Below are 17,997 nucleotides of genomic sequence, written 5' to 3'. Positions count from 1 at the left end.
CTCCCAGGGGAGGAGGGGAGCCACACCCGCCCGTTACACAGCTCCATGGGCTCTACTGGAGACTAGATGGTTCTGTGTCATTGGCAGAGAATAGGAGAGACTGAGGGGCACCTGTGCCCGAGGCCCCCTTAATGGCAGGGAAATGATTTAGATACACCCAGAAAATCCTGGCAAATAACCAGCACCATACGCTGCCGAGGAAAGTGAACACTTTACACCCTGCCAATTTGACCAGGGAGGAAATTCCTTCCTGACACCCATATGGTGATCAGTGAGCATGTGGGCAAGAACCTGCCAGCCAAGAACCCGAGAAAAAGAGAATGGCTTGGTGTCAGGTAAGAGCCCTGGCACATCCCGCCCAATGTCCCATTTCCAGCCAGGGCTGCCCAATGCTTCAGAGATTTAAAAAAAAAAACTCCTAGAATACACGGTCAGGGGCAGGAATCCCTTCCATGAATCCCTGAAGCATGAGCTTTTAGGAACATAAGACATGCCCCTCAAGTAATCCCCAATGTTGCTGAGTTCTGCCCCTCACCATCACAAGCAGCCACGTCATACAATCCCACTCAGACATCTGTTCAGTTCTCTTTTAAAACAAATTTTGTGATTTGCCCCCCACAACTCCGATTGGGAGGCTGCTCCAGAACCTCACCCCACTGGTGGTTAGAAACCTTCCTGTAATTTCTAGCCAGTCTCTCCATCTCTCACACACCTGAATGTACACATGAGCCAGACAGACATAGGCTGGCTCCTTGTCCCCCTCTCGTGGTTAGGCCATGAATGGTGGTTTATACGATAATGGACCCACTCCCCAGATAGTGGCAATGGATATAAAGCTCCTTTGGAGGCAGTAAGTCAGATGCTGCAAATTGCTTTAGTGCCACCAGAGTCAATGGAACTACACCGATGTGTTGAAGATCTACCCGAAATGTCTTCTCACCTACCCCAGTCTTACACCAGTCTGACTCCTTTGGTTCCAACGAAACCACTCCTGATTTATACACACAAGCAAGACAACTCCCATCATTGTTTTCACTGGCCATGGAACGGGTGCAAGTGACCAAGCAGTGTAACAGGTATTGTTTTGGCACGGAATGAAAGTCTGATCCCTCTCTTGCACACAATTTACACCCATTTACTCCACAACTGTCCCAGATTTTCTACTGGTGTAAATCACTCCAGTGGCAGTGACATCAGCGGAGTAAATCTGGATTTGCATTGGTGAAACTGAGGTCAAAATCAGACCTCGTTGTGTGCAAGCTGTGTGGTCATGGAAATCACTGACATTAATGAACAGATACTAGGTAAGCAAACTTTAATTAGAGAAAGACAGAAAATTAATTCTTGGTGAATTACCTACACCCAGTCAGTCTCCTCAGGGCAGCTTTCCTTGTTCCTCATGCTGTAGATAATTGGATTCATGATTGGTGGCAATACGGAATAGAGAATTGCCACCACAAGATCCAGAGCAGATGGGGAGCTGGAGGTGGGTTTCAGGTAGGCAAAGGCCCCAGTGCAAACAAACAAGGAGACCACAGTGAGGTGAGGAAGGCAGGTGGATAGGGCTTTATGCTGCCCTGCTCAGAGGGGATCCTGAGCACTGATTTGAAGATCTGAACATACGACAAAATGATAAAAACAAAGCAGCCTAAGACTAAACATACTGTAAAGGCAAGAACTCCAATTTCACTCAGATATGAGTCAGAACAGGTGAGCTTCAGCAGCTGGGGGATTTCACAGAAGAATTGATCCACCATGTTGCCACCTCAGAAGGTCAATGCAAATGTGTTCCCGGTGTGTAGCACAGAGTAGAGAATCCCATTGATCCAGACACCAGCTGCTAGTAAGATACAAGCTCTGCTGTTCATCATTTCCTCATAGTGCAGTGGTTGGCAGATGGCGACATATCGGTCATACGCCATGACGGTGAGAAGGGAAAAATCTGCTCCCAACAAGAAGAGGAGGAAAAAGACTTGGGCAACACATCCAGCATAAGAAATGGACCTGATGTTCATGAGGGAGTTAGCCATGGATTTGAGGACGGTGACAGAGATGGAGCTGAGGTCTACCATGGACAGATTCATCAGGAAGAAGTACATGGGGGTGTGAAGGTGTTGGTTGAAGGCAATGGCCATGAAGATGAGAAGATGCCCCATCAGGGCTGCCAGGTAAATCACAATAAACACCACAAAGTGCAAAATTTGCATCTCCTGAAAATCAGAGAATCCCAGAAGGAACTTGGTCACGATGGTTCGGTTGGACATTTTCTTTCTCAGGACATCGTGTGATGTCTGTGGAGGGAGGGAAAAGAGCAAGGGCCAGCATTAGTTCAGTAAAATAAGTCTCCTTTTAAAAAACCACCTTAATTTAATTGAGTCAGACCTTTGGCTTGTGAAGATTGGTGTAATATGGGAATGAAGATGGGGAAAACAGCCCCACGGACTTTAATGGATTTACTCCTGATTTACACTGGGGTGAGAGAAAGCAGAATCAGCTCAATGGATTCTAGTGGAGTTAAACTGCTCTAAATGGGAGCACTATATCACAGGGAGAAGACCAAACCCAGCCATAATTATGCAGTAACCTCAAGTCAGGAATATAGCTCAGGAGTTCCGATGCTCCATCCCCCATTTTAGCCTGATTTCCACGCTTGCTGCGGGAGACAGACCTTCCGGTTCCCCTCCTGATACTCTTACCACTCAACTCAATACCCTCCCAGAGCTTGGAAGAGAACCCAGGAGTCCTGACTTCCTGTTCGCCCCCTGCTCTAACCCACTAAATGCAACAAGTCTCCTGGAGATGGAAATACAGGCCAGGAGTTCTGGCTCTACCCACTGGACTCAACTCCCTCCCAGAACTGGGAACACAAGTGAGGTATCATGACTCCCAGTCCCCTCCACAAACCACTACATCAGACTGCATCTGAACCTCTCCAGTAACTCTCCACTGCCATCAGGAATGACTGCTGTGATTGACAATGGAGAGTCATTGGGCTAGCGATCATGAGTGAGAGTGATTCTCCGGAGTGGTACTTGGGGCTCACCTGGTGTCTGACAGAGCCAAGTTCAAGTCCCTGCTCCAATGACTATTTAATTATTGATAGAAAATGGAGCAACTACAACAGGAGTAGGGTGACCAGATGTTCCGATTTTATAGGGATAGTCCCGATTTTGGGGTCTTTTTCTTATATAGGCTCCTATTATCCCCAACCCCTCGTCCCAATTTTTCACACTTTTTGTCTGGTCACCCAAAACAGGAGAGGCTGAGACAGTCTCATTTCAGAACAGCCCATACCACTCAGCTTCAAGTTATGAGGGCTGCCTGTCCCACAGTCCTTATGAGAGACAGAAATAGAACCTCCCAGTTCTGGTTCCTCCCCTCTACACACTGGACTGGACTTCCTCCCAGAGCCACACATAAAACTGAGGAGTTCTGGCTCTTAGTCCTCACTACTTTTACCCATTAGGCCCGAGTCCCTTTCCAGGGCTGGGGATAGAATCATAGAATCATAGAACTTAAGATCAGAAGGGACCATTATGATCACCTAGTCTGACCTCCCACAAGATGCAGGCCACAAAAACTGACCCACCCACTCCTGAAATAATTCTCTCACTTGACTCAGCTGTTGAAGTCCCCAAATCCTGATTTAAAGACTTCAAGTAGCAGATAATCCTCCAGCAAGCGACCCCTGCCCCATGCTGCGGAGGAAGGCGAAAAACCTCCAGGGTCACTGCCAATCTACCCTGGAGGAAAATTCCTTCCTGAACCCAAATATGGCGATCAGCTGAACCCCGAGCATGCGGGCAAGACTCTCCAGTCAGACACTCAGGAAAAAGACTTTCAATATCCCAACATTGACCCTCGGTACTAATTACCAGTGGTGGCACGTTATTGACCTATTGACTAAATCACGTTATCCTATCAAACCATTCCCTCCATAAACTTATCAAGCTTAATCTTAAAGCCAGAGAGGTCCTTTGCCCCCACTGTTTCCCTCGGTAGCCTGTTCCAGAATTTCACTCCTCTGATGGTTAGAAACCTTCGTCTAATTTCAAGTCTAAACTTCCCGACTGCCAGTTTATATCCATTTGTTCTCGTGTCCACAGTAGTAATGAGCTGAAATATTCCTCTCCCTCCCTGGTATTTATCCCTCTGATATATTTAAAGAGAGCAATCATATCTCCTCTCAACCTTTGTTTGGTTAAGGAAAACAAACCGAGCTCCTCAAATCTCCTTTCATACGACAGGCTTTCCATTCCTCGGATCATTCTAGTGGCCCTTCTTTGTACCCGTTCCAGTTTGAATTCATCCTTCTTAAACATGGGAGACCAAAACTGCACACAGTACTCCAAATGAGGTTTCACCAATGCCTTGTATAACGGGACTAGCACCTCCTTATCTCTACTAGAAATACCTCGCCTAATGCATCCCAAGACCGCATTAGCTTTTTTAACGGCCACATCACATTGCCGACTCATAGTCATCCTGCGATCAACCAGGACTCCGAGGTCCTTCTCCTCTTCCGTTACTTCCAACTGGTGCGTCCCCAGCTTATAGCTAAAATTCCTGTTGGTCATCCCTAAATGCATAACCTTACACTTCTCACTATTGAATTTCATCCTATTACTAATACTCCAGTTTACAAGGTCATCCAAAACTCCCTGGAGGATATCCCGATCCTTCTCCGAATTGGCTCCTAGTCATCATTATTTTAACACACTTGACTCAAGTGCCTTTTCAGCAATCTAACAGACAGAAGTAAAAATAAACTGAGAACTAGACACAAACAGATGATGTATGATAGATAGATAGATGTAACAACAAACTAACAGAGAGGTACAAGTAAGAAAAGAATAAATACAGATAGTGCAGGAGAAACACAGAACTAACACAAATATGTAGATAGAGAAGTAAAAACAAACTAATTGAGAGAGAAAAGTACAAACAGACAGATAGACTCCAATAACAAGAAACTAATGTACAGAGAGAGAAATAACAATGAGCTGATAGTGTTTGTCACAATTTTTGGAAAACTTTAATGTAAATTCCTCAATCCATTCTAAATATATTGTGTGCCAATTTGATCAATTCCCCCACTCCCAATAGCAGAAAACCGAGGAAAAAATATTTTGCCTTCACTTTTCTAAGGTAAATGCTTTGGACTGCCTCAGTTACCCATGGCCAAATTGAGGTAAGAGTGAAAGTATAAAAAATATCTATGGTCACTTACTATTTCTTCCTTAAAGTGTCACTCTGTAATCCCCAAATATATTTCATTGCAATAGCAAACTTACGGTGCCGGTCTGTGTGTGGAATCCTCCCAGACTGAGATGTCTTTTCTCCTCCAGCTACAGACTGCAATTAATTTCCTCTCTCTCTCTAGCCCTATACATACCCCTCTATCGATCAATCTCTCTATCCCTGTATTATGAGAGGCTGTTCCCACATCGCACTGAGGCTGAGCTGCAGGAAATACACTGAGATCTGTGCTGTCTGCGGATGAGCTATGTGTCAAAAACATGGGTGATGCAGGAAGGTGATTTATACATGTCTGTTTTCTAAGGGCTTGTGCGACTCACTCCCTGGCGCCCTCAACAGCCCAGCGGCAAAGGTTCATTTCTCTTGCCCTGTACTTCCTTGAAAAGTTTTCAGAAATTAAAATAATCACAATTACAACGAGGCAGCAGGGTCTAGAGGAAAGATTGTGAGACAAACACTGCGGGCACACAGGACTGTACTCCAGACATCTGGCATCAATTACTAGCCCTGCCGCTGACCTGCTGTGTTACCTTGGGAAAGTCATTCCCTGGGGCTGTCTTTCCCCTCCTGTCTTTTCTACTGTAAGCTTCTTGGGGCGGAGACTGTGTCTTACCTAATATAATGGGCCTCTCATATCAGGTTAAACTATAATATAATTAATTAATTAAAAAACTAAAAAACTAAGGTCTAAGATGTCCTGAGATCTGATCCCAACTATTCCTCTGGCTTTGTTCAGTCCCTTCACCTCTCCATTCCTCGGTTTGTCATCCATCCAATGGGGATAATAATTGCAACATGGAAGATAATTCATAATTAGTGGAGATACTCAAAAATATCTTCCTGTCAAAATAGCTTTTTGAAGAAAAATTGCTTGTCATTGAAAATAATCTGGGTGTGGAGAAAATTCATTTTGAACTCATTATTCTATGGGTTTTTTTTTGTTGGTGGTGGGAAGTTGTTTTGGGGTTTGGTTTTATGAAAACCTGGCGATGGAAAACTCTTTGGTATATTTTTTCAGGGTTTGCGGGAAAGTTTTCAATCTTTTCCCCAAACTAGAATATATTTACCATGAACTGGCATTTTTACTAGAGAATTTTATTGAAAAGTAAATGCTTTCCAGTCTCCAGAGCGGTCACAAGGGAGCATTCTGGGATAGCTCCTGGAGGCCAATAACGTTGAATTGCATCCACAATACCTTTAACCTGGGATTGCGATCTCGATTTAAGCGCTACTCCACTTGCCAAGGTGGAGTACAGAAATTGATTTAAAGAGCCCTTTAAATCGAAAAAGCTGGTTTGGTCATGTGGACGGAATCTTTTTTTTTTCAAATTAACTTGGCTAATTCCGAAATAACAGACTAGTGTAGACCAGGCCTTAGACTTTCCTCTGAATCAGGTGGTACTGGCCACTATCAGGGACAAAATACTGGACTGGATGGTCCAAACGTCTTACCCAGTCAGAAAGTTCCTATGACAAGCAGGTGCTGTCAAATAAAATTACAATGAATGTTGCACCCACATCAACTCAAATGCATTTAATTTAGTTTTAATTACTCATAATTAAATCTGGCCAAAAATTAAAATTATATTTTTGTGGGAAATGTCAAGGTTTTGTTTTCATAGAAACATCCCATAATATTGATTATGGATGGGGTGCTGGGCAAAAAAATAACATTCTCAACTCTTATGCACTAGTCAGGTGGGCAGGAAAAGCCCCGGGAATGTTTGAATTTCCTTTCTTGTTTGGTCACCATCAGTACAGGTGACCATCAGCACAGTCCACCATCACAGGTGACCATGTAGAGTCCACCATCGCAAGAGATCATGCAGTCCCAGATTCGCAGACGAGCTCCAGCATGGTCTGAACGGGAGGTACTGGATCTCATTGCATGTTGGGGAGATGAATCTGTTATGGCAGAACTATGTTCCAAAAAAAGGAATGCAAATACGGACGCTAAAGTCTCCAGGGCCATGATGGAAGCAGGCTACTCCAGGGAGTATCATACAAAACTCAAGGAGCTCAGGCAAGCATACCAAAAAGCCAGGGAGGCAAACAGGCGCTCTGAGTCACAGCCCCATACATTCCACTTCTACCGTGAGCTCCATGCAATTATGGGGGTGACACCAACACTACCCCACCACTGTCTGTGGACACCTGCCAGGGGGGAGTTGCATGGAGCAAAGATGAATAGTCATTGGAGGAGGAAGAGGAGCACAGTGCACAGGTGGCAAGTGGGGAATCCATTTTCCCCCCAGCCGGGAACTATGCTTAACGCTGGAGCCAATAGCCTCCCCCCCACTCCCAACGTGGGCTCCCAGCACATGACCCTGGGGAAAGTACTTCTGGTGAGAGAGAGCCTGATCAAAGCCACTCTGGGCTGTTCAGGTGTAGTTTAAAGGGTTCATACCTGCTCAGAGCCTCATCAGAGCCACGCAGTGGGTGCGGGGGGGCAGGGGGTTGGGTGTTGTGTGAAGTGATCACCCCAGAGAGCCCGCAGGCCCTTCTTTATGGCAAACCCACCAGGCATTGCTTGCTGTGGGAAAGGGGGCCCAGCAGTTTGAAAACATGGAAATGAATGTAGAAGAAGCAGAACCCCGCGTGCCCCTAGGCTTCCTGCAAGCTGAATTCTGTTGCCCGGCTGTGTGTGATGGCTTACTCATACCAAAGTGTCCCCTTTGTTCTCTGAAATGTATCTTTTAAAATACTACCCTCCCTTTTTCTCCTCCCAAAGGTGCAAATGTTTCAACGCGGCCCCTATCTACTCCATTCCAGAGGCTGATCCAGATTAGAAGGCGGAAAAAATGAACTCGAGAAGACATGTTTGCCAAGTTCATGCAGTCCTCCCTCACTGATAGGGCCCAGCTGAATGTGTGGAGGCAAACAATTGCAGAATCCCTTAAAGCATTACAGGAACACAAAGAGAGGAGGGACTCGCGCGATGAGAGCAGGCAGGACGCTATGGTCAAGCTCATTGGGGAGCAAACTGACATGCTCCACTGTATGGTGGATCTCATGCATGAAAGGCAGCAAGACCACAGTCTGCCGCTGCAGCCCCTGTATAACTGCCCTCCCTCCTCCCCAAGTTCCATAGCCTCCTCGCCCAGATGCCCAAGAACATGAGGGAGGAGGCTACGGGGACCCACACACTCAACCACAGAGGATCGCCCAAGCACCAGAAAGCTGGCATATGTGAACTTTTGATTTGGTTTCTGGACTTGTCCTTTCCTCCTCCTCCACTTCCACCCCCCTTCCTCCACCCCACCCCCCAGTCTGCCTTCTGATTTCTCTCAATGTGTTGTGCAACAAACAATAAAGAACAGTTTTTAAACAATTTAGACTTTATTTCCTTTCATATATGGGGGGGGGGGCGAGTAACCTCAAGAGAAACAAACACAACTGTCACACCAAACCCTGGCCAGTCATGAAATTGGCTTTCAAAGCTTCTCTGATACGCAGCACACCCTGCTGCACTCTTCTAATAGCCCTGTCTGGCTGTGCGAAATTGGCTGCAGCCGAATTGCCTCAACCTCCCACCCTGCCATAAAAGTCTCCCCCGTACTCACAGATATTGTGGATCACACAACAAGCAGCAATTATAATAAGAATATGGGTTGTGCTGAGATCTAACTGAGCCAGTAAACTGCGCCCGTGCCCTTTAAAATGTCCAAAAGCACATTCTACCACTATTCTGCACTTGCTCAGCCTATAGTTGAACTGCTCCTTACTACTGTCCAGGGTGCGTATGTATGGCTTCATGAGCCATGACAATAAGGGGTAGGCTGGGTCCCCAAGGATAACAGTCGGCATTTCAACATCCCCAACAGTAATTTTCTGATCTGGGAATTACGTCCCTTCCTACAGCTGTTCAAACAGACCAGAGTTCCTGAAGATGAGAGCATTATGCACCTTTCCTGGCCATCCCATGTTGATATTGGTGACATGTCCCTTGTGATCTACCAGTGCTTACAGCACCATGGAAAAGTACTCCTTGCAGTTTATTTACTGGCCGCCCCGGTTTGCCGAGGCCAAGATAGGAATCTGTGTTCCATGTATCACCCAGCTGCAGTTAGGGAACCCCAGCACATTAAAGCCATCCACAATGGTCTGCACATTTCCCAAAGTCACTACCCTTGATAGCAGCTGGTCAATGATTACGTTGGCTACTTGCAGCACTGCAGCCCCCACAGTAGATTTGCCCACTCTAACCTGATTCCCGACTGACCGGTAGCTGTCAGGCGTTATGAGCTTCCACAGTGCTATGGCCACTCACTTTTCAGCTGTGAGGGCTGCTCTCATTTTGGTGTCTTTGCACTTCAGGGCAGGGGACAGCAAGTCCCAAAGTTCCATGAAAGTGGCCCTACGCATACGAAAGTTTCGCAGCCACTGGGAATCATCCCAGACATGCAACACTATGTGGTCCCACCAGTCTGTGCTTGTTTCCCGGGCCCAGAATCAGCGTTCCACTGCATGAACCTAGCCCAACGCCACCATGATCTCCCAATTGCCACATGCCGTGCTGCTAGGAATGTCTGTGTCCATGTCCTCATCAGTATAGTAATTGTGTTATAGTCACTTCCTCGCCCAGTTTTGCAGGTACTGCACATACTGCTGGATAATGCGCGAGATATTTACAGTGGTCAAAACTGCAGCGGAGATCTGAGCGGGCTCCATGCTTGCTGGGCTATGGCGCCTGCAAGGGTAATCCTGGAAAAAGAGCGTAAAATGAGCTATTCAGTTCAAGACGGCTGATAAAAGGCAGTAAATGGTTGTCTTCTGTAGATTTCACAGAATCGGTAAGCTTGTTAGAGCTGCAAGAGCGGGAGAGCAGAGTTTGCGGCGGAAGCTGTGCAGCTCTATTCATGACGGCCGAAAAACGGTGGGGAATTGTTGCCTTCTGTAGCTTCCATGGGAGCCCATGACTGACAACATGGAAAAAGTGGTGGAAGCTGTGTGGCTCTATTCATGGTAGCCGAAAAAGGTGGGAAATGCTTAGATGAAAGAGTAGATAGAAAGACAAGAGGACATGCGAGGTGGATTCACAGTACCAGGAGACAGGCGGTGCACCATGCTGCACCATCTGCTGGTGGTATGGTGTCTGCCGTAACTTTCATGGACAGAGGAGCTAGTGACGGCACACACCCAGAAACACCTGTGAGAATATTTTTGGCCCATCACGCACTGGGAGCTTAACTCACAATTCCAATGGGCAACAGAGACTTTGGGAACTGTGGGAGAGCTTCCCACAGTGCACCGCTCTGACATTCAGTGGTAGCCTCGGTACTTTGGATGCACACCACCGAATTCATGCACTTTAGTGGGGACACACAACTGCAAATGTATAAAATCGCTTCCGAAAATTCAAATAAAATAAGTTCAAATTAATTTCGTACTGTAGACATGTCCTAAGAGGCCCTATAGAGGACAGTTCTCGAATAACCTGCCCATGGTGGAGTCTCATCATCCTCAGCTAGTGAACGATCTATAGCATGAGGAAGGTGATTTTCTACCCCTCATAGAGTTTCATATGTTACAATGTAACTGCATGCCCTCATTATCCAGATAGGCTGCAGTATTCAAAGGAACCTACCTGATTTGTGTGTCTAAATCGTATTGGCTTTCTACAGGAGAGGAGTGCCTAGCTCCATTAATCCCCTTTGAATATCTCACTTAGTTTATTATTAATTACTTATTTTGTAGATTCCATCACTGACAGCTTTCAAATCAAGATTGGATGTTTTTCTAAAAGATCAGCTCTAGGTATTGTTTTGGGGATGGTTTCTGGCTGGGTTATATAGGAGGTCAGACTAAACAGTCACTGTGGTCCCTGATGGCCTATTAATCTAATTTGAACTGCACCAAAAAGGAGTACAAAATTTCTCTAAAAATGCTACAAAATAGTAGATTTTTAAAAAAAAATCTAAATTTTTATGAATTATTTAAACAAAGTTTAAATTGTTTGAAGGGAGCAAGAGGATTCTGCTCCTCAGCCTCATTTATTGACCAGATCTATTAAACTTAATTCTGGGAGATTTTAGCTGTATTGGGCAACACCATCTCTCTCTTGGCAATGTAGTCTATTTTGTGTTCATGGTTTGGCCAACCTGACCAGTGATGGGATTTTCAAGGTTGCCTATAGATATTTGGACACCAAAATTCCAATTAGTTTTTATGGGAATTGGGAATCCCAGTCCCCTAGGTGAAAATCTCCTCCCATAGTTTTACAATTAAAACCTGCAACACTTTTCTGGTGGCATTTTTAAGGCAATTATTTAATATTTTTATTAACAACTTGGATAACAGAGGAGAGAATCTGCTCATAAATCTTGCAGATGACACCAAGCTGGGAAGGGTTGCAAAGACTTTGGAGGACACGATAAGAATTCAAAATAACCTTGACCAATTGGAGAATTGGTATAAAATCAACAAGAGGAAATTCAATAAAGAGATGTGCAAAGTTCTTCTCTTACCAAGGAAAAATCAAATGTACAACTACAAAATTGGGAATCACTGGCTATATGCATGTTGTGAATGACAGAAATATTCACACTGTGGATTGGCTTCAGGTCCTTATTTCTTGGTAGCATTTTTGCTTTTCTCCAAGGTACATGAGAGAAGACAAGTGGGTTTGAAATATCTGCAGCTGATGTATTGATCTATAGTTATAAATTGCTGATCAAGCCTATTTAGGCGCCAAACTGTGAGTTACTTATAACTGTGTTTAAAGAAGCAAGACTTTGGTTGGGCCAGACTGGGTTCTCAGTAACACCAGAGTAGAGCTGAAGTCATTAGAGTTATTTTGGCTTAATCTCTGAGATCAGAATTTCCTCTACTGTGAGTTTTGGCTGAGTAAAGATTGAGTAAAAACTGTCCACCCTACTGTACCAGTTTTGCAGTGTTATATAATTGTGTCATATGTTCTGATCTTCAAAACAGTGCTGAGAATCCCCTCTCATCAGGGCGGCATAAAACCTTCTCAACTTGCCTCCCTGACCTCATTGTGGTATCCATGTATGTTTGCACTGCTATTTTTGCCTGTATAAAACCCACCTCCAGCTCAATCTTAGGTCTGGATCTCATGGTGGCTGTTTTTGTATTCTGTGGTGCCTCCCATGAAGAATCCGATCATTTATAGCATGAGGAACGAGGATATCAATGCTGCCCTTTGGAAAATGATTGGATCAAGGCTATTGACCAAAAAATAAAATGGCCACATTTCTCTCAGGACCATTGTCTCATTCTGTGCTTCTTTATAAATATAATCAACTGTTGACATTATTGTTTCCATGAGAACATAATGTGCAATCCATTTTTGCACACTGACATATTTACACTGGTAAATATCTAGAAAAACTGCACTCAGGTCAATGGACTTGCTTTAAAATTTCACCTATATAAATAAGATAAAAATCTATCTATCTGTCTAGCTAAGAACATAAGAATGGTCATAATGGGTCAGACTAAAGGTCCATCTAGCCCATTATCCTGTCTACACACAGTGGCCAATATCAGATGCTTCAGAGAGAATGAGCAGAACAGGACAATTATTGAGTCACCCATTCTGTGCTGTCCAATTCCAGCATCTGGCAGTCAGAGGCTTAGGGACACCCAGAGCACGGGGTTGCATCCCTGATCCTCCTGGTTACTAGCCATTGATGGATCTACCCTTTATGAACTTGTCATGTCCAGCTATCCATCCATCCCCATACATACCCCTCGATCAATCTGAGGCTTTTGTACTGCCACCCCTCTCCATGGTATCAGAGCACTTTCCACATAAAATCAGTTACCATATCAAAGTCACACATGGGGTCTCTGGCTCTTCTCCTTTCTTCAGGATGGGGAGTAAACATTCTGCCCCCGTCGTGTCACCGAGGCCGGAGGATCTGTCTGCCCCCACTACTGACCAAAGAGCCTCTGCCATGGCCAAGGTGTCAGCTGCTGCCCCCAGTGGCAGGGATCTTTTTCTATAATGAACCCCTGGTTTTAACGAACAAATGGCTTAGATCCTCAGGGGTTCGTTATAGCAAGGATGTACTGTATTTGGTTGGTTGATTGATTTGTTTCTTTGTTCCACATGTTTTTGGAATATGTGGGTGGGGGTTTGGGTGGGCTAGGTATGTTTGATTAGATGGGAGTATCCATTTGATATCATCAAGTAGTGGGTACTACCAGATTGGACCCTGGATCAAGCACACGCCTATCTTCCACTGGTTTCTGGTTCGCTAAAAGAGACAGGGGCCTCCCTGATGGGACTTAGGCATCTCTCTCTGAGCTAGCACACAATCCTCTCCTCGGCATCTCCCAGAGTCCTTAGAGTTAGAAAACTTTTCCTAATCTCTAACCTAAATCTCTCTTGCTGCAGATTCAGCCCATGACTTCTTCTCCTATCTTCAATGGACATGGAGGACAATTGATCACCATCCACTTTATAACAGCCCATAACATATTTGAAGACTGTTATCAGGTCCCCACTCAGACTTCTTTTCTCTTCCCAGTACGGCAACTGACACTGAGGAAATGATGAAAGAGCAGCAAAATCCCTTGTGCATATACTAAACCATATGATGGGACACAAATAAAATAAGGCTCAGAACTTCAAATCTATCAAATTCCCCAAGTAGCTTTGAAAATTCCCTTCAATGGGACTGGACGTCCAATTCACCTTGGCAGCTTTTGCCATGGCCAGTGCTGGATTCTCCATAGCTTGATGTCTTTAGATCAAGACTGACTGCCCTTCTGGAATGTGCATTTATCAAACATAAGTTATTGGGCTCAAGACAGGGGTAAATGGCCTGTGATCTACAGGAAGGCGGAAGACTCAGACTGGGTGAGCTAATGGTCCCTTCTGGCCTGAAATCCTATGAATATTCTGCAAAAGTTTCCATTGATGGGACCTAGGGTCCAACCCCCCTTCAGACCTTTAAAATTCTAGACTAAAGCCTGTTTTCAGTCTCTTATTAATTGGCTCCTTAACTGAGAGCCCTTCTTTTCACCTATAAAGCAAGTGCACTTCTCCAAGGCAGTGTGTCTGACACCTAACCCGGTGGCATCCTGTCTAGGGAGAAGACAGGGTGTTGGTCTAAGACCAGAGCAGTGACTTTTTAAGAGTTCTGAGGAGTTAAATACAAGTTCTCAAGGACTCCTTTATCACCATTAGGCCCTACTCCAGAAGGGAGCCACACTGTTCACTGCTGGACAATATACCCACCACCAGTGCCTCTGGGACAAAATGCAGGAAATCTAGTTTGTTGGAGCATATTCCTGATAGAGGAGATTTCTAGGAAGCCATGCAGAAGCTGTTTGGGAGGGCTGAGCATGGTGAATCCAGGTAGCTGGTCATTCATTTGGTTTTAAACTGGATAATCCACTTTCTGTGTGGTTTGTCCCCTGTCTGGTACTGAGACAAAACCAGACATAGTTTTGTCCAGTATCATGGATGAGGGACGCATGCAAGGTCACACTGACAGGCAAGGCGATGAGCATGGGGAGGGGGCCACCGCTTTCTCAGAAGTACCAGAATGTCAGGTGTGACGTTGCTTTATAGAAATAATAAACCCCAAAATGATTCATAGAAATATGCTTATGAGTGTGAATATTACATTACTGGAATATGTTTTATGTTAGATGTGCCATGTAACATATCACTGCAAAGGTTATGATCCACTGGATATATTCATTCTATTTACATGCATGTATCATTTTTGTTTTTGAAGTTATGAATATTGGCAATGTACTTGTTTGATTTTAAGTAGCCTCAGTGAAGCAGTTTGTCAGCTTCTTGAGAAAAGACTATTCTCAGTAAGTGCTCAATCAGGAAACACTTAAGCTAATAATGAACTCTGAGAGATGTCAATCCACATCTGAGCTTTTATGGGAATGTGGTATCTTTCGGTAAAGTTATGAGTCATGCATGGACATATGACTTCCCCATGTGAATCCAAAACTTCATTGTGTTGCTGGAGAGGAGAAGGGGTTTACACCCACAAGAGAAATTTCATTTAAACCCCAGGAAACCTCTCCATTCTGTCTTCAGCTGGCTCAAGAGATATCCTCTCCATCCCCAAAGGATACGTGAAAGAAACTCAAACAGTGGATACTAGCCACAGGGGTATGAGTAATTCCTGGACCCAAACTAGAAGGAGGCTAGTCTGCAAACATCTCTGAGTGTGAGATTTCATCTGTGATCACTTTCTTACTGTATTAGGGCTTAGACTTGCGTGTTTTGTTTTATTTTGCTTGGTAATTCTCTTTGTTGTGTCTCTTATTACTTGGAACCACTTAAATCCTACATTTTGTTTTTAATAAAATAACTTTTGACTTATTAATTAACCCAGAGTATGTATTAATATCTGGGGGAAGGGGCAAACAGCTGTGCATATGTCTCTATCAGTGTTATAAAGGGTAAACAATTTATGAATTTATCATTTATAAACTTTATACAGGGTAAAACAGATTTATTTGGGGTTTGGACCCCATTTGGAGTTGTGTATCTGAGTGCTGGAGACAGGAACACTTCTTAATCTGTTTTCAGTTAAGTCTGCAGCTTTTAGTGGAAGTGGTTCAGATCTGGGTCTGTGCTTGTAGCAGTCAAGCATGTCTGGCTCAAACCAGGCAAGTCACTGAATCCCAAGCTGGCAGAGAAGACAGGCTCAGAAGTAGTCCAGGCACAACAGGTGGCAGTTCCCAGGCGGGGTTTGGTGATCCAACCCGTCAGATCTGGCATTCTGGGAATGCATCAGTGGCCAACCTAGCTGAGAGAAGAGTTTTTCTAAACCTTTGGCAGATTGTTTAACTCAGCTAAAATCATACCAGCATCTGTCATGAAGAGGTTGAGGAAACCATTTTCCATTGATGAGTTACTTTGACCAGCTCTACCAACCTTAGGTGAAAGCAACACACATACCCCTGCCCATGCCATGCATCTTTCGTCTCCAGAGTGCAGAGAGACTAGGAATGGGCATTGCTGAGATGATCCAGGAATAAAACTGCTCCTCCTCTCACTAAAGAATTCTTCCCCCTTAGGTCTCACTCCCACTGCTGTTCTGCAGTATCTTGGTAGGCAATATCAGCCTCTGATTAGCGCAGGTATAAGGTCCCCTGAAGTTCTCAGGCCACTTCCGCATATGCGAGAGTCACCATCTAAGCTAGGCTGGCACCCGGGGGACTCAACCAGAGACATCTAGGTCCCAAAGTATGAGCTTCTACAGCTTGAGCTGAACAGCCAGGCAGCCTGACAGCCACTGGAACAGCCTCCTATCATCTAGGTGGGGCACAGAGGGGCCTCATTACACACAGTGCCCATGGTTGAGGTTTATACAGCGACACTGCACAGCTACAGGGGTCAAGGGCTCCATCTGAGCTGGAGTCACCTCCCTCAGCCAGGAAGAGAGGGAGTCACAGACAGTTGTACTAATGCAATGCCATGGACTCTACTGAAGTTTATTCTCTGTGTGGCACCTTCTTCTCTTCCCCGTCCATGAACATCCATAAAGTCACAGAGTCATAAAGTTCAGTCTGACCTGCTCTACGCCAACACCACCCGGCACCCACAGACCAAACCCAACCACTGAAATTAGACTGAAGTGTCACAGCCCTCAGGAGACTAGACAGTGCTGTGCCACCGGCAGAGAACAGGAGAGATGGAGGGACACTAGTGTCTGGGGCCCCTGCAATGGCAAGGAAATGTTTGAGATACACCCACACCGCAAGTTCCCAGCCAATCTGACGGGGGGGAATTCCTTCCTGACCCCCACATGGTGATCATTAGACCCTGAGCATGTGGGCAGGAACCAAGCATCTGAGAGAGAGAGAGAGAGAGAGAGAGAGAGAGAGAGAGAGAATGGCTCAGTGCCATCTCATAGCCCTGGCACATCCACCCAATGTCCCAACTCCAGCCTGTGCTGCCCAATAATCCAGAGATTTAAAAAAAAAACCCACCTCCCAGAATACACTGGGTCACGGGGAGTAATCCCTTCCTGACCCCTGCCAGTGGCCAGATGAAACCATGAAGCATAAGCATTTAGGAACATAAGAGATACGCTGCAAGTGAGCCCCAGGGCTGCTCAGCCCCGCCCCCCACCATCACAAGCAGCCACGTCATACAATCCCACCCAAACATGTGTACAGCTATCTCTTAATACTAATTCTGTCATTGGACCCCCCTCATAACTCCTATTGGGAGGCTACTCCAGAGCCTTGCCCCACTGGTGGTTAGAAACCTCCCTGTAATTTCTAGCCAGTCTCTCCATATCTCACACACCGAAATGTCCATGTAAACCAGGCTGAAAAAGTCTGGTTCTTTGTCCTCCTCTAGTGGATAGGCCACAAATGGTGGTTTATAAGACAATGGGCCCTGTCCCCAGCTTGTGGCAATGGATATACAGCTCCATTGGAGGCAGTAGGCCAGATCAACAGATGCTGCAAATTGCTTTAGTGGCACCAGAGTCAATGAAACTACACTGATGTGCTGAAGATCTACCCAAAATGTCTTCTCTCACCTACCCCAATCTTACATCAGTCTGACTCCTCTGGTTCCAATGAAGCCACTCCTGATTTATACACACAAACAAGACAACTCCCATCATTGTTTTCACTGGCCATGGAATGGGTTCAAGTGGCCAAGCAGTGTAACGGATATTGTTTTAGCACAGAGTCTGATTCCTCTTGTGCAAACAATTTACACCCATTTAACTCCCCAACTGGACTAGATTTTCTACTGGTGCAAATCACACCAGTGGC

At 45.2% G+C, this 17,997-nt stretch overlaps 1 pseudogene; it reads right to left on the bottom strand.

Moving 5' to 3' along the window:
* Positions 1-1,356: 1,356 nt before the first annotated feature.
* LOC120383610 lies at positions 1,357-2,264 on the bottom strand (annotated as a pseudogene).
* Positions 2,265-17,997: the final 15,733 nt, after the last annotated feature.

This window comes from Mauremys reevesii, linkage group 15, assembly GCF_016161935.1.
Source record: "Mauremys reevesii isolate NIE-2019 linkage group 15, ASM1616193v1, whole genome shotgun sequence".
Classification (NCBI taxonomy): Eukaryota; Metazoa; Chordata; order Testudines; family Geoemydidae; genus Mauremys; species Mauremys reevesii.
This window is presented reverse-complemented; position numbering and strand designations above follow the sequence as displayed.